We start from the raw sequence: 24145 nt of genomic DNA on the forward strand, positions 1-24145 counted from the left end.
GGAAAGGCGTCACAACAACATCTAAAGGTGACGCACTGTATTATAGCTGCCATGACACAAAGCATGAGTTTGGTTGCGGATTTGTAGTTGGTCGGAGGTTAAAACATCTCGATATTCATAAGGGCACCTGGCTGTCGTCAGATCAAAGAACAAGAAATCAAATTGATCACGTTGTGATAGATGGAAGACATGCATCAAGCGTGTTGGATGTACGATCGTTCCGAGGTGCAAACATAGACTCGGACCACTACCTTGTTGCAGCAAAGGTACGTACCAGATTAAACGTAGCAAACAAAGTGCGAACAGACACAACACGGAAGTTGGACATCGGTAAGCTGCAATCCCAACAGATAGTCACAGCATATTCCACTCAACTGGCCCAACTGCTTAATCAAACCACTCCTCGTCCCGACAACACATCAGGACAGTGGTAAAGCATTGTCCACTGCAAACGGCCGCAAAATCAGTACTTGGATACCAGAGACCTCCACCAAGGAATTCATGGAATGACCAGGAGTGTCGAGCTGCTACCGAAAAGAAAAATGCGACATATAGTGCTACTTTACAATCAGTAGCAACGCGTAGCGCTCGAGAGAGGTATCGGGAGAAAAGGAGAGAGGAGAAACGTCTTTTCCGTAGGAAAAAGAGAGAGATGGAAAAGCGGGAGTGTGAACAAATCAAGATGTACAGGAGACAGAATGAAGTGCGAAAATTCTACCAACGAGTGAAACATCAAACTGATGGTTTGGAACATCCTCCTGTAGAGACCAGCAAGGTAATCTGGTAACCTCTAAAGATAGTGTACTAAGGATATAGAAAGAGTATTTTTCAAAACTGTTGGTATCCAATAGTAGAGAAGTCGACGAAGATACCACAGATCCAATCCCAGAAGATGGTATTGAATGTATACCACCCGGCCAAGATGAGATAAAGACAGCAATAAACCGGCTGAAGAATAATAAGGCAGCAGGAGCTGATGACCTACCAGCCGAGCTGTTTGAAACCGGAGGCGACACGCTGATAAGGTGTATGGATCAGCTAGTTAGTTCCATCTGGCAGGAAGAACGCGTACCCGACGATTGGAACCTGAGCATCCTGTGTCCCGTCCATAAGAAAGGAAATAAGACTTTATGCTCCAACTATAGGGGCATAAGTCTTCTCCCTATCGCCTAAAAGATAGTGTCAGCGATATTGTGCGAACGACTAAAGCCCATGGTCAACGGAATAATTGGACCATACCAATGCGGCTTTAGACCTGGCAAGTCCACTATTTACCAGATATTTACCCTGCGGCAAATCCTGGAGAAGACCCAAGAGATGCAGATCGAAACATACCACCTTTTTGTCGATTATAAAGCAGCCTTCGAGAGCCCGCTACGTTCAAATGCATTGCAAGCAATGTCTGAATTTGGTATCCCCGCAAAGCTCATTCGGTTTTGTAAAATGACTCTAACTGACACAAGATCTTCAGTTAAAATAGGAAAGAACCTCTCCAAAGAGTTTTGTACCAAAAGAGGTTTCAGGCAAGGAGACAGCCTTTCGTGTGATCTTTTCAACATCCTGCTAGAAAAGGTTATACCAGAGGCAAACGTCAGAAGAACTGGCGTAATCTACACCAATAGCCACATGTTACTTGCTTATGCTGATGATATTGACATAATGGGTCGATCACTAAAAGAAGAAACCGATACCTTAATGAAGGTCGAAGGAGAATCTGCTAAACTGGGCCTGGCGGTAAACGGCGTGAAGACCAAGCTGATGGTGTCGACGCGCAATGCTTCCATTGAGATCGGACCAACTGTTGAAGTTGGTTCCTATAATTTTGAGGTAGTAAAAGACTTCGTATACCTCGGCACCGCCGTAAACACAACAAACGACATCAGCTGTGAAATAAAAAGAAGAATTGTATATATATTAAGTAAGCCCTTTAAAAACAAAGCCACAAACAAAAATAACGCTTTAAAAAACACTGATACTACCTGTGTTGATGTATGGTTCCGAAGCCTGGGTACTTGCGCCAGCAGATAAGGCAGTGTTTGGCGTGTTTGAGAGAAAAATTCTTCGAAAGATCTACGGACCGATCTGCGTTGACGGTGAATATCGACGTCGTATGAACCACGAGCTGTATCTGCTATACAACGACATCAATATAGTTAAACGTATCGAGATACAGCGATTGCGTTGGCTAGGCCATATAATAAGAATTAGCGATGATGAACGCGCTAAAAAGGCGTATAAATTCGAGCCACATGGCGGTGCACGCAGAATTGGCAGGCCGACGAATAGATGGCGCAAACAAGTGGATGAAGAGATGACAAGGCGTGGTATTCCAAAAAGCGAAGCACGAAACAGAGAGAATTGGAGATCTTTTCTTAGTTTGGTCTATGGAACAAATGTTCTGTAATGGGTCAGCTAAGTAAGTGCATGCATATATGTTGTTTTTGTTCTGAGATTTGGGTGAACATTTTAGCAATTTACCACAAATGTCTTAAAATTTAAGCTGTAAAATTTTACAGCTTATTTTTTAACCTAGGTAAATGGTTCGTCTATGAAAATGCCTTATAGCTTCACGTACATTCATAGGCTGGTGGTATTTGGATGTCGACAGTCACGACTGCTTCTTAGTTTAAATGAATGGCAACCCTATATTGCTTTATTTTCCCTTTAATACGCAAAATACATACCTTTGAAATGTATTTTAACCAAACAACAAGCTAACCATCCACTGGCGGAAAACCATCATTTGATTTGCTATAATATCACAGATACTTTGAAAGGTATGTCAGTCTGTCTATCCATATATCGTGCTATGGGTGGGACCATTGTTTGGGTATCATCATTCGGGCATTTAGGTTTAAACAAAGCATTGGTTAACAACAATATTGAAAAATACTTGAACAAAATTTAAACATTTTGTTGCATTATATGGATGGCGAATAAACAGAATATGGTTATGGTTTCGTATGCCTCGTTCACAGAGAACCATTGATAATGTTTGTCTTGCTTGTACTGGGCAATATTAAAAGAACGGTACAACATGCAAAAGAAAGGGGGCGAAACACGTAAGACACATCAGCCCGTACCGTACATTCCACTCTGACCCCAGTAAAGTTTTATACTTAAGGAGGATTTTATTATTTTACTGCGAATAATCTGTATTCTTTTTTCTTATAACTGCTTCTCTTTCTTAATCGTAAGAGAAAGCGAGGGATGGGTGTGTAATGCAAAATATTATAATATCCTTAAGATATTTTCATATTATTATTTTGCATATAAACATATTTAACTAGATTTTGGGTGAGGGTTTTCCGCAAAGGAAACGGTAATGACCCATGGCCATTTACCAATGAAATATTGTTCACTATAATTCGAATTAAGACAAATTTTTGTGCATTGTTTTCTTTACAATATTAAAGTTTGCTCAAGCTTAACAATGCCTTTGTACTTATTAAATGAATTCATTTAAAATTGGAACTGTTGTTAAATTTCCAGGTTCGAATCTCAGATGTAATAAATTCTAGTTAAAATAAGTAAAAAAGTATCAGTCGGCTTTGCCGCCAGAGATATACCCTCAGCCTATGTGAATTGGAACATTCATCTACTGACAGATCGTATGTATTGAGGGTCTTTTCAGAATTTTTGGCACTTTTTGGACATTTGAACTTGTCGACAAAAATGTAGATTAGGATTAAAGTTCAAAAGTTTTGCGGAGGAGGGAATGAACCGACATAGTGCATTACGGAAGTGGATCTTATAAATTTCCAAAGGATCTCCGAACAGACCCTAAACTTCACTTGGACACAAATGTTGAACTTTTGTGGGGGAGGTATCCTAATTAGAGGACCGATATGGGCCATTTTTGAAGTTAAACTAAGTTTGGACAAAATATGACGAAGGCCAAATTTTGGACCAAATCGGTCTATCAGTTCCAGAGTTATTGTGCTCTCCAACTACTACATATGGTGCCATAGGGGTTTTTTACAACTTTCGGGCTGTTTTCCCAAGAAGTATGGACTTGCCACTGAAAAAACTTTTTCCTTTGTAATTGAGACAGCGATTGCAAGTTGCTTAAACAGAAATCAAAGTTAGTCAAGAGCAGGTCTTAAAGTGAACTTATCCGAAATTTTGTGTGGGAGGAATGGGCAAATATAGTCCATATTCAAGCCTGATCTATATCTGGTAGATATATTAGGATACGTAAAGTATGGACCAATTCGGTCCGTCCCTTCAAGAGTTATCGTGCGCACAATTTTTCCGAACACTTTAGAACTTTTGTGGGGGGAGGTACGTGAAGGAGTGAACCGATATGGCTTATCTTCGAACATAAACTAAGTTTGGAAAAAATATTATGAAGGCCAAATTTTGGATCGAAGCGGCAGATCCGTTCGAGAGTTATCTTGCGCTCCAACCACTAAACACGCTGTCATAGGGGTTTTTTGAACCTTTCAGGCTATTTTCTCAGGAAGTAGGGCTTTCCCGCTGATGAAACTAGTACCGCCGTATGGAGGGCCGTGCATACAAGATGCTACAACAAAAATCAAAACGATTGGTCCTAAACTGAACTTTTCCGAAATTTAGTGTGGGAGGTACCAGCAGGCGTGGACCGATTGAGTCCATATTGGAACCTCATCTAAGTTTGGTAAAAATTTCACGATGTGCAAAGTATGGACCTAATTGATTACTCCCTTTAAGAGTTATCATGCGCACAAATTTTCCGAACATTTGCGAACTTTTGTGGGGGAGGTACCGGAAGGAGTGGACCGATATAACCCATCTTCGAACTTAAACTAAGTTTGTGCAAAATATTGCGAAAGCCAAATTTTGGACCAAATCGGTTCATCCGTTCGAGAGTTATCGTGGGCACCAGCCACCCAGACAGACAGACGGACGGACATTGCTAAATCGACTCCAAATTGTCTGAACCACATTTCGTCCAAACATACTGGGGTCTAAAACCATTATTTCGATGAGACACATTTTGCCCGTATGAAAGTGTATATACCCTCGTTAGCATAAATGCTGAGGGTATAACAAGTTAAACAAAATTTAGTTCGGCCGGCCCGAACCATAAAATTTTCTGAACCGAAATTGAATAATTATTTTCCTGTTAAGTGCAATATTTTTTTGTTCGGATACCCCGAATGCCTAAATTTGGTCAAAAATGTATTCAATATCTTGTTACCTTTATATGGGGTATATTCCAAAAAATGGACCTATTTGGACGATTTTTGGTGGAGAAGATTCGCGACCGCTGAAAATCTGAAGTGTAAATTACAGCTAGTTCGGTTAAAAATTGTAGCTGAAATCAACAAAATACCGAATATCGGTCATACCATTATATGGTGATGGACCTATGTAGATAATTTTTGGTAGAGTAGTGTTCTCACCACTGCACAGTGCAAAATATGAGCACTTTAGTGGAACTTTACTAATAACTTTTAAAGGAAAAGGTGTATTATAAACAATAGGCTTGAATAGCTGTGTTCTGCGTTCTGTTCCCAACATTAATTTTCTACTTCTAGGAGCGGATTTCAATGCACATCGCTAGCTTCCACACTTCGTCCTACATTGTGATTGGTGATTCCACATTTATCACGGAGAGCGAGAACGTCCCTACAATTATTATGGGTGATTGCGTTAGAATCATCCAGAGAGCTCAGTGACTATCACTTCAGGTAACTGCCTATCGTCGCATATGCTCGAGTCGGTGAGAAATGTTTCAGGGAAATTATGAACTCTGAAGCTGCCTTGTCCTAACTGCCATCAAAAATTGACATGGAGCGGGAATATCTACGCCGTACCCACCCAAGTGAACTTAAGTACGGGTGCTTGAAAACTGTGGTCAACAATTGAATAGTTATGCAATCCCGGTAGGAGGAACGATCGGACACCTGACATATTTCGGCGATATTGTGACAGATACGCGGCGGTGTCGATTAATTACGCAATTTGGGAAGTATCCGGAAAGTGATAGAGCGTCAGGTGTCCGACAATATCGGCTATCAAATTTACAGCCACACTTTTTATCACATGCACAGCGGATTAAGAATTCCAAACGAAAATAACACCAAGGTATCAGGGGTCACATTCAACAGCCTAATTCTACCCACTATTAAAATTGCTATATGCCCCGACAAGTGTCCTTAAAATGGATTTTGTGATGTAGATACCTGAAGGTAGGGACCACCATAGTTCAGTCTGTTAAGTGCAATATTTTTTTGTTCGGATACCCCGAATGCCTAAATTTGGTCAAAAATGTATTCAATATCTTGTTACCTTTATATGGGGTATATTCCAAAAAATGGACCTATTTGGACGATTTTTGGTGGAGAAGATTCGCGACCGCTGAAAATCTGAAGTGTAAATTACAGCTAGTTCGGTTAAAAATTGTAGCTGAAATCAACAAAATACCGAATATCGGTCATACCATTATATGGTGATGGACCTATGTAGATAATTTTTGGTAGAGTAGTGTTCTCACCACTGCACAGTGCAAAATATGAGCACTTTAGTGGAACTTTACTAATAACTTTTAAAGGAAAAGGTGTATTATAAACAATAGGCTTGAATAGCTGTGTTCTGCGTTCTGTTCCCAACATTAATTTTCTACTTCTAGGAGCGGATTTCAATGCACATCGCTAGCTTCCACACTTCGTCCTACATTGTGATTGGTGATTCCACATTTATCACGGAGAGCGAGAACGTCCCTACAATTATTATGGGTGATTGCGTTAGAATCATCCAGAGAGCTCAGTGACTATCACTTCAGGTAACTGCCTATCGTCGCATATGCTCGAGTCGGTGAGAAATGTTTCAGGGAAATTATGAACTCTGAAGCTGCCTTGTCCTAACTGCCATCAAAAATTGACATGGAGCGGGAATATCTACGCCGTACCCACCCAAGTGAACTTAAGTACGGGTGCTTGAAAACTGTGGTCAACAATTGAATAGTTATGCAATCCCGGTAGGAGGAACGATCGGACACCTGACATATTTCGGCGATATTGTGACAGATACGCGGCGGTGTCGATTAATTACGCAATTTGGGAAGTATCCGGAAAGTGATAGAGCGTCAGGTGTCCGACAATATCGGCTATCAAATTTACAGCCACACTTTTTATCACATGCACAGCGGATTAAGAATTCCAAACGAAAATAACACCAAGGTATCAGGGGTCACATTCAACAGCCTAATTCTACCCACTATTAAAATTGCTATATGCCCCGACAAGTGTCCTTAAAATGGATTTTGTGATGTAGATACCTGAAGGTAGGGACCACCATAGTTCAGTCTTGGAGCTGAATTTAATTTTGGGTGTCATTCTGTTCGATATTTATCGAGCCAACTAGCCATTTTAGTTGGTCACCGTAGGATGGACTTGTCCACGATAACAATTATATAATTGTTATAATAATCACTAGGACTACCTTCGATGAAAATGTTAAAACAATCCTCGAACAGCCCTCGATACTTATCGTGACCAACTGACATCACCGGAGGATTTTTTATAGCTTTCTTCACTATTAGGCGGTGTTCACGAAAAATATTATATCCAGTAAATAGGAACACGAGGATACCTTCGGTAAAAAATTCAAAAATGGCTCCTAGTACTTGGACCTACGAGTTGAGGAGGATTTTTTATAGCTTTTTTCACTAATAGGCCGTGTTGACGAAAAATATTATATCCTGTAAATAGAAACACACCGTAGGATGGACTTGTCCACGATAACAATTCTATAATTGTTATAATAATCACTAGGACTACCTTCGATGAAAATGTTAAAACAATCCTCGAACAGCCCTCGATACTTATCGTGACCACCTGACATCACCGGAAGATTTTTTATATCTTTCTTCACTATTAGGCGGTGTTCACGAAAAATATTATATCCAGTAAATAGGAACACGAGGATACCTTCGGTAAAAATTTCAAAAATGGCTCCTAGTACTTGGACCTTCGAGTTGAGGACTGTGTCAAGCCACGCTTTGCTTCTTCCTCAGAAAACTCGGTAAATTTTGCGCAGAGAAAACCGTAAAGATTTGACAAGACGTACCTGGCAATCTCTAGGCGTATCCTCAATACGCATTGCATTGCAGCATTAGATCTATGACAAGTAAGTGGGAGAACAACAATACTGAGTACCGCAGGCTATGTGAGGATGAAGAAGGGACTGGAACAATCGAGCACTTCGTCTGTATGCGTCCTAACTTAGCAGTCAAAAGGCACAGCCTATTTGGATTCCCTGAGATAGTATCACTATCTTATTTTTTCTCCATTCCTGTTAAGATTGTCAATGACTTCGCAGTCCTGTTAAGATTGTACGGGAGCTTTAAGTGGCTATGGGGCGGATCATCCTAGACTCTTCCCTATATGTTAGATCCTTCTGAATCGTTCCTGTCCTTTTCCCCCTTCCTTTCCCCCTTCTACCCCTCTTCCCACAAAAAATCGTATCGTCGTAATAGAGGCCGAGACGTCGATCTGAGAAATGTCCTTAAACTGCACTTTTGCTACTTACTTAGCTGGCCCATTACAGAACCTACATCAGCACGGGTAGTATCAGTGTTTTGTAAAGCTTTATTTTTGTTTGACGAGATGTGGCTTTGTTTTTAAAGTGCTTACTTAAGCCAATGTAGCATATGTTGCCAAAACAATTCTTCTTTTTATTTCACAGCTGATGTCGTATGTTGTGTTTACGTCGGTGCCGAGGTATATGAAGTCTTTTACTACATCAAAATTGTAGGAACCAACTTCAACAGCTGGTCCGAGCTCAATGGACGCATTTCGCGTCGACACCATCAGCTTGGTCTTCTTGCCGTTTACCGCCAGACCCACTTTAGCAGATTCTCCTTCGACTTTCATAGATGTATCGGTTACTTCTTTTACTGATCGTCCCATGATGTCTATATCATCAGCATAAGCAAGTAACATGTGGCTATTGGTGTAGATTGTGCCACTTCTTTTGATTGTGCCACTTCTGATGCATACACCTTATCAGCGTGTCGCCTACGGTTTTAAACAGCTTGGCTGGTAGGCCATCGGCTCCTGGTGCCTTATTATTCTTCAGCCGGTTTATTGATGTCTTTACCTCATCTTGGCCAGGTGGTATACTTTCAATACCATCTTCTAGGATTGGATCTGTGGTATCTTCGTCGACTTCGCTACTATTGGATACCAACAGTTTGGAAAAATGCTCTTTCTGATACACTATCTGTATCAGTTACTGGTCTCTACAGGAGAATGTGCCAGTTCCAAAGCCATCAGTTTGATGTTTCAGTCTTTGGTAGAATTTTCGGACTTCATTCTGTCCCCTGTACATCTCGATTTGTTCAAACTCCCGCTTTTCCATCTCTCTCTCTCTCTCTCTCTTTCCTGTGAAAAAGACGTATCTCCTCTCTCCTTTTCTACCGATACCTCTCTCGTGCCCTACGCGTTGCTACTGATTGTAAAGTAGCTCTATATGCCGCATTTTTCTCTTCGGTAGCAGCACGACACTCCTGGTCATACCATGGATTTCTTGGTGGAGGTCTCTGGTATCCATGTACTGATTTTGCGGCTGTTTGCATAGAGTGGGCAATGGTTTGCCATTGTCCTGATATGTTATCGGGACGAGGAGTGCTTTGATCAAGCAATTGCGCCTGTTGAATGGAATATGCTTTGGCTATCAGTTGTGATTGCAGTTTACCGATGTCCAACTTCCGTGTTGTGTCTGTTCGCACTTTGTTTGCTACGTTTAATCTGGTACGTACCTTTGCTGCAACAAGGTGGTGGTCGAGTCTATGTTTGCACCTCGGAATGATCGTACATCCAACATGCTCGATGCATGTCTTCCACCTATCACAACGTGATCATTTTGATTTATTGTTCTTTGATCTGGAGACAGCCAGGTGCCCTTATGAATATCGAGATGCTTAAATCTGGTACTGCTAACTACCATGTTTTTTGCAGCTTCAAAGTCTATCAGCCTCATAAAATTGTCAGATGTTTCACTGTGGAGACTGAATTTCCCGACTGTTGGACCAAAGACATTCTCCTTTCCAATTTTAGCATTAAAATCGCCTAGTATAATTTTAATGTCATGGGCAGGGCAACGGTCATAAGTTTCTGCTAGGCGCTCGTAAAATATATCTTTGGTCTGTTCGTCCTTGTCTTCAGTGGGAGCATGGGCGCAGATAAAGCTGATATTGAACAATTTAGCTTTTAATCGAATTGCAGCAAGTCTTTCATTCACTGGGGTGAAGCTGGAGACCAGATGTTTATACGTCCGACCAACTACAAATCCGCCTCCAAACTCATGCTTTGTGTCATGGCAGCTACAATACTGTGCGTCACCTTTAGGTGTAGTTGTGACGCCTTTCCCAATCCATCGTATTTCCTGTATGGCGGTATTGTCGGCCTTGTACTTTTCAAGTACATCTGCCAATGTGTAAACTGCACCTTCTCTATAAAGAGTGCGAACATTTCAGGTGCAGATTCACAGATCATGGTCCTTAAAACGTTGCGGGGTTCGTCAACTTTAGAGGGGTTTGTTTTTCTTTTTTTCGTTTTTTCATTGTAGGCTGTATTTCTAGGGGAGGGTTACTAACCCGACGGCCAAACCCAAGTTTTTAACGTTCTTATGGGTGAACGCGCGGCACATGTTAGCTCACTACCTTTAACGGGTGTTAAAGACAGTTCCCCAGGTGACACCACGGGGAGGTCAGTGTCCACTTGGGATGAAAGAGGGACCAAGATAAGTCCTGGACTTTGCCATGATAAAGCCGGTCAGGAACGTTCCTTCGTATCTTTCATCCCCTACGTTATAGGGGACCCTACAAAGTATACATATTCTTGATACATTCAAGATATAAGTCGATATAGCCATGTCCGTCCGTTTGTTGAAATCGAGATGCAGCTCGCAATTTTTAATATAGAACTTTGTAATTTGGTATATAAGTTTCTATTACTCTAAGTTTTCTCCGCTGTCCATGTGGTATTGCAAATTAACTATATCGGTCCACGTTTTGATATAGCCATCATAGAGCGGTACCTCCCGATGTTCTGTATTTGAAGGTGGTCTCAATACTCCACCGACATGGCTGAAATTTGGTACTTAGTCCTCATTAGGGGTATTAATAGTTCCATATGAAATTTGTCGGTATAGATTCTCGGTTTGGTATTTAGTCTTCATTTGGGGTATTAAACGTTCTATATTAAATTTGTTTTTATAGGTCAACGCCTTCACATAGCCCCCATAGAACTGTACCACCCGATTTTCGGTATTTTGAAGGTTTTAGCCTCATTATCACACCGAAATGGCTGCAATTTGGTACTTAGTCTTCGTTGGGGGTATACAACTTTCTCCCAGTAATTTGTCGGTATAGGTCCACGCCTTCATATAGCCCCCATAGAACGGTACCACCCGATTTTCGGTATTTTGAAGGTTACCGCCCCAGCAACTCACCGAAATGGCTTAAATCTGATATTTAGTCTTTGTTGGAGGTAAAAGCCTTTCTGACTGAAATTCGTCGGTATAGGTCCACGTTTCGATATAGCCTCCATCGAATGGTACTTCCCGATTTTCGAAATTCTGAAGGTTGTGACGTCAATATGCCACCGAAAAAACTGAAATCTGTTATTTAGTCTTCAATGGGGTTATAAAATATTCCAGAAGTCAATTATCAGTATAGGTCCGCGGGTTCCTATACCCCCCATAGAAGCTTATCACTTGATTTTCGGTATTTTGAAGAGTTTACGAAATATCGGAAATTTGGTATTTAGTCTTCTTTGAGTCCAGAAAATTGTAGTTATATATCGACGTTTTGATATAGCCCCCATGGAACGGTACCTCCAGAATTTCGGTATTTTGAACGTTAGCCACATTGTTTTACCGAACTTGCAGAAAGTTGGTATTCAGACCTCTTCATAAACGAAAGGAAACTAACTGTTCCGTTTTACTTCAATACATCTCGTGGTGGAGGGTATAACAAGTTCGGCCTGGTCGAACTTAACGCCGTTCTTACTAGTTTAATTTTGTATGGGATTTATCTGATGAATTGAGCTGATATAGTCCACATTCGAAACTGTTATATGTGTGGAAGAAATATTACGATGTGCCAAGTGTGGGCGAGAGCGGTTACACTTTTCGTATATTATCTTGAGCACCATTTTAGTAAAATATTTTTAACCAAAACGGTTGATAATTTCAAGGGTTATCGTGCGCACCAGACCAAAGGCCATAGGGCCCAAGAACATTTTTGATCATATCAAAGGATATATACCCTAGACTGAGGAAATTTGTCCTGTCATCCAACTCCTGTCATAAAACTCCATACCATATGCCATAATAATTATCCCTGTCCTTTTGATCATAAATTCCAAACATTGTCTAATAATTTTATTATTCTCTAGTCATAATTGGAAAGCCCCCGTAATAGTGCAATATAAAATACAACTATATTAAATTTCAAGTTATCAGCATAAAAATTCCATTCCAACCTCTAAAAGTGGCACAGGCACAAATTTGTTCAGTGTTTGCCAAAATTAAAACTAAAAAACAGGCGAAAAAGTATTTTTATGGTTAATTCGTGAGATTTCTTACAAACCACCGATTGTGAAAAAAGCAAACGTACGCAGCCTGTTCTATTCTGTGTGAGTGTGTTAAACTCATTCACGCACGCACTCCCCATTCGCTGTTGCCCATTGAACTCACAATTAACCCAAATCTATGAAATTCGTAAAATACGAACAACAACAAAAACGCAACTATTCAGTCAAACAATTTAATTTAAACAAAAGCAAATAAATTGCTCCAGAACGTCGAAGAAAAGAACGAAAAACATTAAGTGCAAAAACAAAATTATATTCATGGAGTCACCTAAATGTGGTCATAAAAATTCCCGCTCGCACATTCATCTGTTCGAGTTAGGCACATATTCAGCTGGATTTGTGGATGGTGTATGTATGTTTGTGGGTGATTCCAAAATATATTCAATCATCCATCCTCTCTACTCTGAGCATCAGCTACAATTCTCTGTGTGTCATAATTTTTATGATTACTTATCCTCCTCGTATTTCCCATTAAAACATCTGTAAGAATATTTTCAGCCTTTAACCCCTCCGCAGTGTTAAGCTGTATGAGCGATTTAAAAATTTCTTTCGTTGTTTGAAAGTAATATTTTGAACTTGAATAAAATTAACAAAAACAAAAAGTATGCATGCGTGGTGTATGGTTGTGACATAAGAGTAGATTTTATGACCCATCAATATTTCTATTATTAGATATTTAAATTGTGTTGTCGGATTATCCAAATAAAATTATTTGTGGAAATAGTTAAGAGCAGGCTTGACGCAATTTTATAATCTTTCTACCATACTCCGAGTAGCGTATGAATCGATACGGTAATAGAGTAGAATTTGTAGTAGTTCTTTTGAATTTATTTAGAGATTTTACTGTCTTCACATGTTTAAGCAGTTAATTTTAGGAATCTGTAGAATTGCTGTTCAACGTTTATTTCGGCCATGTTATAATCCTAATCCGACTGGAGTTATGGAGATGGACTAGGGTCCACTCTTTCGGGTACCTTTCCTATTGTTTAAAAATTCTTCATTGAGAGCAGTTTAAGAGCTGTTGGAGAATAGTTGTGGATTTTTTTTTTATTAACGTTAGTTCTTGCGGCCCTGATTGCAATGATATAATACGAGGTGAACTAGAAAAGGTTCTGTCCTAATAATGAAACCGCGAATATTTACTATCAAAAATAATTTTATTGTTTAACCCAGATAAAGCCACTGGTCGTTTAAATGCCACAAAAAATGGTTGCTAAAATTGACATAAAACTCTGTGTTTTTCGAATATTTTTGTGGGGTTTTTTGTATTTTGTATTGTCTGTTGTCTGTCATTTCACGCTTATAAAGCTTCATTTGATATGTGCATTTCCAGACAATTAGCCTAAAACCCAAGCTATTAAAAACAAGTAAGAACGGCGTTTAGTTCGGCCGAGCCGAACCTGTTATACCCCCCACCACGAGTTGTATTCCTTTCGTTTATCAAAAAACAAATACCAATATTTTTGTAAAATAGTGTGGCTAAAACCTACAAAATACCAAAAACAAGTGAGCGAAGGCTATAGTCGGGACGGGGCCGACCAGGTGATACCCTACACCACTAACCATGTGCATAAGCTTTTCACTGGTAAACATTTTTTTAAGGAATATAACCACCAAACATAATAATAAATAATAATAATAATAAAATTGCATGACCATCCGATTAAAATTACGACCTGTAGCGTGATTGCAAAAATGGAAGAATTGGATACATTACCGACTATTGTGGTATCTCCCTTGTTTGACCACGTTCGCCTAATTTACACCAATGTAAAGGTAATATTTTCTTCTTCCATTGCCGTTGGAATTCCCCTACTATAAGCCGATATATTCACAAAGAATAAAACTTTGAATTTGTCTCCACATGAGTTTTTCCCCATTCCGACCCCTAAATGTTATCCGACTATCACCAAAATCAATAGTCTTCTTCCTCTGTGGGGCCCCCATATACCCTCAAATTTCGTGACTATCCGATCAAAATTTCAACCTGTAGCGTGATTACAAAAAATGGAAAATTTTGATATAGTGCTGACTTTTGCGATATCTCGGTTTTTTGCCCACATACGCCAATATACTTTGCATCAATATAAAGGAGATCGTTTCTTCTTCCATTGACGGGTTTCCTTTTGGAATACTTTTAACAGAAGTGGAGATATTCGCATAAAAAGAAACGTTGACTTTTCTCCACATAAGCTTTTTGCTTATTCCGACTCCTGAATATTATCCGACTAGCACCAAAATTAATAGGGTTCTTCCTCTGAGGCACCCACATCAACTCCCAAAAAATTCGTGACGATCCGATCAAAATTGCGACCTGTAGAGTGATTACGAAAAAATCGGAAAATGGGATGCATTATCAACTATTGCGATACGAGTATCTCTGTTGTTTGACCACCTACGACAACCTACTTTACATCCTTGCCAGGTTTTGCTTTTGAAATACCTTTTAAAGAAACAGAGATATTGGCTTTGAAATAAAACGTTGACCTTTACTCCAAATAAGTTTTTGCCCACTCCGATCCCTGAATATTATCCGACCATCATCAAAGTAAATAGGTTTCTTCCTCTGTGGGGCCCCATTAGCTCCCAAAATTTCGTGACGATCCGATCAAAATTGCAAACTGTAGCGCGATTTCGAAAAAAAAAATGAAAAATGGGATGTATAATCGACTATTGCTATATCTCCGTTGTTTGGCAACCTATGCCAACCTACTTTGCATCATTGTAAAGATGGGATATTCTAATTTCATAGTCAGGCTTTGCTTTTGGAAGCTCCCCATCCAAAGCTGCGATATTCGTCATTATAATTAAAATCGCAAAAATGAAATGTTGGGTTGTATTAGCGACTATTGCGATATCTTCGTTGTTACACCACCTACGACAACCTACTATACATCGTTGTAAAGGTGATATTTTCACCTTTCATATTGATATTTCTACTTTGCTTTTGATGTACCCCTTATAGATGCGGTGATATGCGTTTTAAAATAAAAAGTTGACTTTTTCTCCAAATAAGTTTTTTGCCCATTCCGACCCCTGAATATTATCCGACCATCACCAAAATCAATAGGCTTCTTCCCCTCCGGGGCCCTCATCAAGACCCAAAATTTGGTGACAATCCGATCAAAATTGCGACCTGTAGCTTGATTACAAGGTTTAGATGGACAGGCGGACGGACACACATGGCCACATCGACTCAGCTCGTCGAGCCATTCATTATACCCTACTCTACTCTGTGGAAAGGGTATTATAAGTTTGTCTTGGTAAAAATTCATGTAACACCGCCAAATATTCGTCGGAGACCCCCTATGTGGTATACCAATCTTCATATCTCGGCGAGATAAAGCGATTTTGAGATGTGTGTCCGTCTGTCCATTATAAATTGTAGTCAAACTCAAGGCCGCAATTATGGACCGATCGTCACGAAATTTGGTATGGATGTCGGTTTCACATCAGAATAGATCGCTATTTTAATTGGTGATGATCGTGAAATATTTAGCGGGTGAACTGGACCAAAAACATAATTTTTATCCGATTTTGTAGCTGCTCTGTAGGTCGCAATAATAGTCCGATCCGAAATTTTAAATAAGGTAATAGTATATGACAAAGAAGAAGCTTGCAATTTGAGATGGCGATCAGATAATATTTAGAAAGTTAAATGGACCACAACTTTTGTGTGAAAATTTTGAAAAGTTGTAATATACAGCTTATATCTTTTTTCCTGGAAGAGACATTCCGGGCAAGTAAGCTATACTTGGAACAGGAACGCTTGACCTTTCTATTGATGTCAATTGTGTTGATGTACGTGATCAGATAACAGAGTTACAGTCTAATATATCCAGTTTTTTTGTTTGTAGTGTAACCATAAACACGCAGAAGGCCGCAATTATAGCTCAATAATCACGAAATTTTGCAAGAGGTAAGAGTTTAGGTTGAAGAAAATGCCTATAATTTTGCATGATGATCTGATATTATTTAGCGGGTGACATAGACTATTGCTTTTATATGAAAAATATACAAATTTTATTTTTGGTCCATATTTTAATTCCTGGAGGGCATATGCCGGCAAAGTAGCTTACATATGGAAAAATAACTACTGACATTTCCCCTGATGCAAATTGCAATAATATGTCTTCTAGATAACGGGCCTACTGCATAATATATAATGGGTTTTGTGTAGAGAACCATAATTTCCTTCATGCTACAAATTGTATCTATCATGGCAGAGAATTTTTCAGTTCAGTTGTCCAATTGGATTTTTCATACAAATATTGCAGCATGTGGTTGCTTCGACAACTATTTTGTACTCTCGGCCTTTAGGGTAAAGTATATATACAAAATACGACCAAAAATGTGCCTCATCGAAATAATGGTTTTAGACCCCAAGTATATTTGGACGAAATTAGTTTCAGACAATTTGGAGTCGATTTAGCCCTGTCCGTTCATCTGTTTCTCTACTGTCTAGATGGCTGGTGCGCACTATACACTTCGTAATATTTTGCCCAAACTTAGTTTAATTTCGAATATGGACACGTCCCCCACAAAAGTTGTCTGAAAAATTGTGTGAACGATAACTGTCGAAGTGTGCAATCGATTTGTTCCAAACTTTCCATATATTATTACTCCTTCCAGATATAGATCGGCCCACACCTTCACAAAATTCCCTCACAAATTTCGGAAAAGTGAAATTTAAGAGTCCCCTCGAATCGTTTTGAATATTTTCAGCAGCTTGTCCTTGCGTTCCCCTTTACGATGGTATAATTGCAACGGCAATTCCATACTTACTGAGATTATGGCCGAAAAGCTCCAAGAAGCAATGAACAACAAACAAGAAACCTAACTAAAATGGCAAATCCGCAAGATAACTCTTAAGGGGATTTTCTGATTGGTAACACACATCACATCCACATGCACATCCTATTATTTCATCCAGTCATGTCCTTCGAGTACCTCCCACACAAAATTTGGAAAAAGTGCAGTTTAAGGACCCGTCTCGGATCTATTTGAATTTTTTTGAAGAAGGTTCTTTTCACGGTCCCTATTACAACGGTACAATTTTTACGGAGTAAGTCCATACTTCCTGAGATAATGGTCCAACATTTCTAAAAAATAATTCTCAAACTTTTTCAAAAATCACAATTTAGCTTACAAAACTTGATTTGGTATAGCCTTACAGTTCGATACCTACAGATTCCACGTATTTTGAAGCAAACTGGTGATACAAAATCAATATATTTATGGGTGTTTTTTTAAGCCCGATAGAACTTGAAATTGTAAAAAATAACACAAAAAATTAAATTCCACTCAAAATTTTTTTTTATTCGAAAGATCAATACTTGACATTAACATTTGAAAATGATTCCGGGCATATGGGCACCGCGGCTGTTCTTGACAAAGTGCATTCTGGACGTCCAATTTTTGGCCACTTTTTCGAGCACTGCTGGCCGTATGTCACGAATAACACGAACAATGCTGGCCTCCAAGGCATCAATTGTTGCTGGTTTATCAGCATAAACCAGTGACTTCACGTAGCCCCACAGGAAATAATAGAGAGGTGTCAAATCGCACGACCTTGGAGGCCAATTGACAGGTCCACTTCTCGAAATCAACTTATCGCCAAATTTTGATTTCAATAAGTCGATGTTTGCGTTCGCCGTATGGCACGTAGCGCCATCCTGTTGAAACCACATCTCCTCCGGATCAATGTTATCCATATTTTCAAACAAAAAATCATTGATCATGGTGCGGTAACGATCTTCATTGACCGTAATGCGAGCTCCGGCCTCATTTTTGAAGAAATAAGGTCCGATGACGCCACCAGCGTGAAAACCGCACCATACGGTGCATTTTTCTGGATGTAATGGAGTCTGTCAAGAGACCCTTGTGGATTGGTCTCACTCCATATGCGGCAATTTTGCTTATTAACAAACCCGTTAAGCCAAAAATGCGCCTCATCGCTGAACACACTTTTGCGATAAAACAACGGGTCATTTGCCAACTGATTTTCAAAGTAAATTTGGATAATTTCGTAGCGTTGTTCAAGCGTGAGTCTATTCATGATGATTTGTCAGAGTATACTGAAACAAATAAAAAAAGTTTCATCAAAATTGAATTTTTTTGTGTTACTTTTTACAATTTAAAGTTCTATCTCGCTTAAAAAAACACCCTTTATATACGGTATAACTATTGTGCTTGTTTCTTTTTCTGGTCAGATGCTGAGGGTATATCACCGTTAGCGCAGCTAACTTATACTATCTTCTTTGGTGTGTAATTGGATATGAATAATTTTGGAATTTATAAATTTGTTTGCATGGAAATTATTTGAATTTCTATTCAATATTAGTTATTGCTACCGGTATAAAATATATGTTTGATATCACAATATATAACCACAATGAACTACTTATATAATTGTTCCACAAACATCCCAGTAGGGACATGGGAGGCTTCTCTTATATCAATGGATTTATATTAGATCATTGATATGTGACTTAGTTTTTATAGCCGAATCCGAAAGGCATGCCCTAAGTTACCACTTGTAGAGAAGTTTTTCATTGCTGAAATTCTCAGGAAATATCGCCAACATTACAAAGGGGTATTTTGCCACCGTTGAAAATGTAATGTGGCCAGGCCTGGGCATCGAAACCGGTCATTCAGGGTGCAAGGCGGTTGCACATAGCTAATTCCTAGAGGTTGATACCGTTATATGGTGGCTTTATGAAGGCGTGGACCTATACCGACAAATTTCAGGTGGAAAGCTCTATACTCCCAACTATAACTAAATACCCAATTTCAACCATTTTGGTAGGATAATGAAGCTAAAACCTTAAAAATACCGAAAATCGGGAAGTACCGTTCTATGGGGGCTATATCAAAACGTGGACCGATATATCCCATTTTCAATACCAACCATCCTGCAAGTAATAAAAACTTCTGTACCAAATATTGATTCTCTATCTTTAAAATTGCGAGCTGTATCTTGATTTCAACAGACAGATGGACGGACATGGTTAAATCGATATAACATTTTATGCTGATCAATAATATATATACTTTATAGGGTCTCCGAAGAATATTTCGATGTGTTACAAACGGAATGACAAATTTAATTATACCCTCCATATGGGGGAGGGTATAAAAATCGACTTTTTCGTAATTTTCGACTTTTGATGAAAAATTTAAATATGCGATAAAAATGTAATCATAATTGTTAGAATCATATAAAGCCAGACATTGTTAGGAATGTAGTAAGAGTATTTTCTCAATCAAAAACCAAGAGATTGGCATATAAGGATACAGCTATATTACCCTCCCAAGTTTTTGGAACTTTTAAAAGAAGGCCTGTAGTGCGATTCTCTAACTCATTTTTTGAGTTAACGACAAAAATCGGTAAAATTAAGATGCTTATAATTTCGCCAATTAACGATATCATTCGGTAAGTTATCGACCAATAAAAAGTAGTCATAAAGTTATACCGATAGCAACAGTGTTGTCAACTTTTATTTAAAGTTTTCATTCATAATTTTGCGTTTTAATTTTACCGATTTTTGTCGGTAACTCAAAAATTGAGTTAGAGGATCCCACTACTGATTGCAGGAAAAATATGCGTTTTAGAGAAAAAAGTTATTTGGTAAAAAATGCTTAAAAAGTCTCAAAAATATAATTTTCATAAACAATTTTAAGTTTTTTTCACAAAAAAATTCACGGCGCTAAGTGGGTTAAGTAGTCTCCAGCATGACTCGCACACTTTTTCATGCACTCAAACCAATTGTTTGAAGAACTTTTTCCACTCTGATTTAGACACCTCCAAAACATGGTTTTTAACGCTGCAATAGCATAAACCTGTCAATTTAATCGATATGTGAGAGCTCGGATTATCTTAGTGCACAATGATTCGTCATCTCTTGTTCGTTTTTCGAAATTCTCCTAAGTCGTCAGGCAAATAAATTGTAGTGTAATCCTGAGAATTAACCGCCATACGTTCCTCAAGGCGTATAATAGCCACTTGGTCAGTTTAGCCGAAGAAACAGGCTACCATTTGCTTCGAAGTGCTTCTTCCATAAACAACTTTCGTTGGATTTGGCTCGCCTTCGAAGACCATTATTGTCGATTGCTGTTTTGCTTCGTGTTCATACGCATAGATCCAAGATTCGTAGTCTGTATCAATCTTATAAACGTCGTTTGAAGCACCGCGATCGTATTTATTCACAATATCTTTGCAAAAATCAAGAAGAGCCTTTTTTGAGCGATTGTCAAATTGTGGTGGATCTAATGAGAAGAACTTATTTTTAAGGCCAGGTGTTCATGGAATTTTAAATGTTGGTTGGTGGAAAAAATGCCCAAGAATGCCTCTATCTCACAGTAATTAACATGGTGACCTTGCATTATCCGTTCACGCAGGGCTTAATTTTTTTCTGTCACAATGGCTGTTTTTGGTCGACCCTCACGAACCTCGTTTTTGGGCGAGTGTCGGCCACGATTGAATTCATTAAACCACTATGAAAAACATAGTGCTATAGGATGGTCCTTTATCGACATATAAAGATTTAATTTGATCGTGTCGTGATTATCCACGTCGATAGCAGGGATTCGGAGTTGAGGTATTTTTGGCTCGACTTCGACTGCAGACCAATTTTTTTCTCGACTCCGACTCCGGGTTGACTCCGAGGGTAAATTTCTATACCATTAAATAAGAAAAAAAAGTGGGCACAAATTTTTAATTTTTTCGTATATTTGGCCCAATATCGGCTAAGCCTTAAGGTGTGACCCCCAGTTAAAAAGCCCAATAAAAACCCTTTTTCATATTTTTCCCAGAAAACTACGAAACTTTTGTGATAGATTTTTTCTTCATCTGCAAGAGCATTACTTTCCGAACTTTTTGTTGAAAATGATAAGAATTTTTGTGGCAAGTGGTCGTTAACGAAACCCTGTTTTTATACCCTCAGCATTTATGCTAACGATGGTATATACACTTTCATACGGGCAAAATGTGCCTCATCGAAATAATGGTTTTAGACCATAAGTATGTCTTGACGAAATCGGTTTCAGACTATTTGAAATCGATTTAGTCATGTCTGTCCGTCTGTCTGTCTGGATGGGTAGTTATCCAGGTAGCCTCTACAGTGCGGACTTAGATGACTTAGCCGATAAATATTTAATGATACTTACATATTCAACAATACATATTCAAACTAAGGTATACACGACCAAATTTCAAGATAAAATTATGTATCAATCTGGTTTTATTATTATATTTATTATATTATTTTATTATCGATTAAAGGACGTAATTATGAAAAAGTAAGCAGAAAGCTAGCACCCAGGGATATTTGTGTAGGGTATGACATGTCGGTCCGACTATAGACCTTTCTTAATTGTTTATGTATGTTACTGATCAGAGCCATCAAAGACTTAAAATCAACAAAGATTCAGAGTCCGTAGTTTAGGTCTAAAAAGCTATGATTAAATTAATATGGAGGATATACTCACACAAGCTACAACTCTGGGAAGCAACTGAGTTTTATATATAGTTTAAGTTTGGAAGGATGTAAGGTGTCCATAAATACACACACACAAAGTAGACTTCTCCCATATCAATGAGTGCACACCGATTCATATTGGCTCAATCATATGGGACCTCCTTTTTATCACCGAATCCGAAATGGGTGTTGTAGGCCTTCTGAGTGCAAAGCGGACGTGCTTACCGGATCACTGAAATAAGCAATTCTTCGCTTGTTTTTCAATATTTCCCTTTCCTTCGCCGTTAAATTTATTTAAGGTTTTTTATTGATCTATTTAACCGAAATAATTTTGCAGTATGGATTCTGAGTAGTATACATTAAAAAAAAAATACATTTTTTTCTGCCAAACAAAGAACACGACCCTGTTCATATCCAACTACCCATAACTTTTTCCGATGCATAATTTTACACGAATATTACTTTACTAATGTCTGTAGTAATTTGCCTCTTATCAACTGTTTTGGCCAAAAATTTAACCAAAGCCAACATTTTTGTGTTCATTGCCAATGCAAATTATGACTAGTCAACCACTAAACTATTCCTAAAAGCAAAGGATTCAATGCATAATCTGAAGTTGAACACGAACTCGTGCAATGCTTTGTTTGTAATAATGGTTGGTACTGACTACATTTGTTGGCATTACCAAAAGACCGTCGTGGCTAAGCAAAAGTGTTTGGAGTGCAAACGAGAAAAAAGTTATTGTTGCAACACAAAATGCATAACGGTTTATCAGGGGTACAACTACAAAATGCAGTCATATTTACAGGAACATAATGGTGTTGAGCAATTTGTAAAACAGTGGGGCAATTATAGAAAAAAATGTTTTTTTATATTTCTGTAAAAAAAGTTAATTTATAAAAGGTAAACCGCTACGAACTATTTATTGGCAGCGGAAGTTTTGATATGAGAAAGTAAGACATTATAGGGATAGGTAAGTCGACTTTTGATTAATAGTCTTTTTGCAGCCAAAAGTCTAAAAGTCGAATTATGACTGGAGGGGAAATCGCATAATCGATTATCTTATGATCGATATTCGATTTTGCCTACAGATTATAATTGACGTTCGTTGTTTTACAGTTTTCTGATAGCTACAAAGTCATAAGTGCAAAGGATCAAAAGAAAACTTGAAAATCGACGAACAATCGATTATAATCGATTTTCTGTAGTTATCAAAAAGTCGAAAGTCGAGTTTTAGGATAACCGAAATAATCTACAGACCGAAAAATCGCATTTTAAGTTTTAGATCAAAGTCGAAAAGTCGAGTACTGCTTTTCATTATGTATCCCTTATACACAGAAGGACTGTGGTTCAATCCAGGTGGTAAATTCCCACATGGAAATACTGGCAACATTTTCTGAATATTTCTGCTATGAAAAACTGTTCTATAAAATTTGTCATTTATATCCCTCCCTAACAGAATCATCCCAGCAAAAATTCTGATCCGTAAGTCATTATGTGACCAATTAATTCAATGCTCACGGTCGGCTTATAGCGAGTTTTTTGTTGACAAAATATAAAAACAGTGGTGGACATGTAAACGTTTAAACTTCTCTAAATGTTCGTACACGTGGCACAGTGTGTTCGGCTACAAATCAGAAGTTCGCATGATCGAACCCAGTCGAGAGCAAAATAAAATATAATATAAATTCTAAAAATATAACTTATGTTATTTACCTTATTTTTCAACTTCTTGTGGCCATAAAATAACCAGTTATTCTAGTAGTTATAAAATAACTAGTTAATCAGTGCGACATGCCCTTGTTAAAATAATGGGTTAGTAGGGGGTTTTGTAGGTAGTTACGACTACAAAAAAGTACTATAAAAACCCATTATTTTGTAAGGATTTTCTGAACTATTAGGAATAAAAAATAAATATATTAATCTGCAAACTGTTTTCCCACTGTATCACACAATTACAATGTGAACGGGCAATTTCTCTCAACTCTATCGTTTGCTAAGGTTACACAACAAAGTCATATGAAAACAGCTACTGACAATTTATAACCGAAGATAAGCGTTAATAAATTAATTAGAAAT

At 38.4% G+C, this 24145-nt stretch overlaps 1 long non-coding RNA gene across 1 annotated transcript in view; it reads left to right on the forward strand.

Moving 5' to 3' along the window:
* Nucleotides 1-24145, forward strand: part of LOC141391222 (uncharacterized) — a 186514-nt gene that overhangs the window by 59694 nt on the left and 102675 nt on the right. The window lies entirely within an intron of this gene.

The sequence above is a fragment of the Musca autumnalis genome, unplaced genomic scaffold (assembly GCF_047663935.1).
Source record: "Musca autumnalis isolate F117 unplaced genomic scaffold, ASM4766393v1 scaffold_1, whole genome shotgun sequence".
In the NCBI taxonomy this organism is placed as follows: domain Eukaryota; kingdom Metazoa; phylum Arthropoda; class Insecta; order Diptera; family Muscidae; genus Musca; species Musca autumnalis.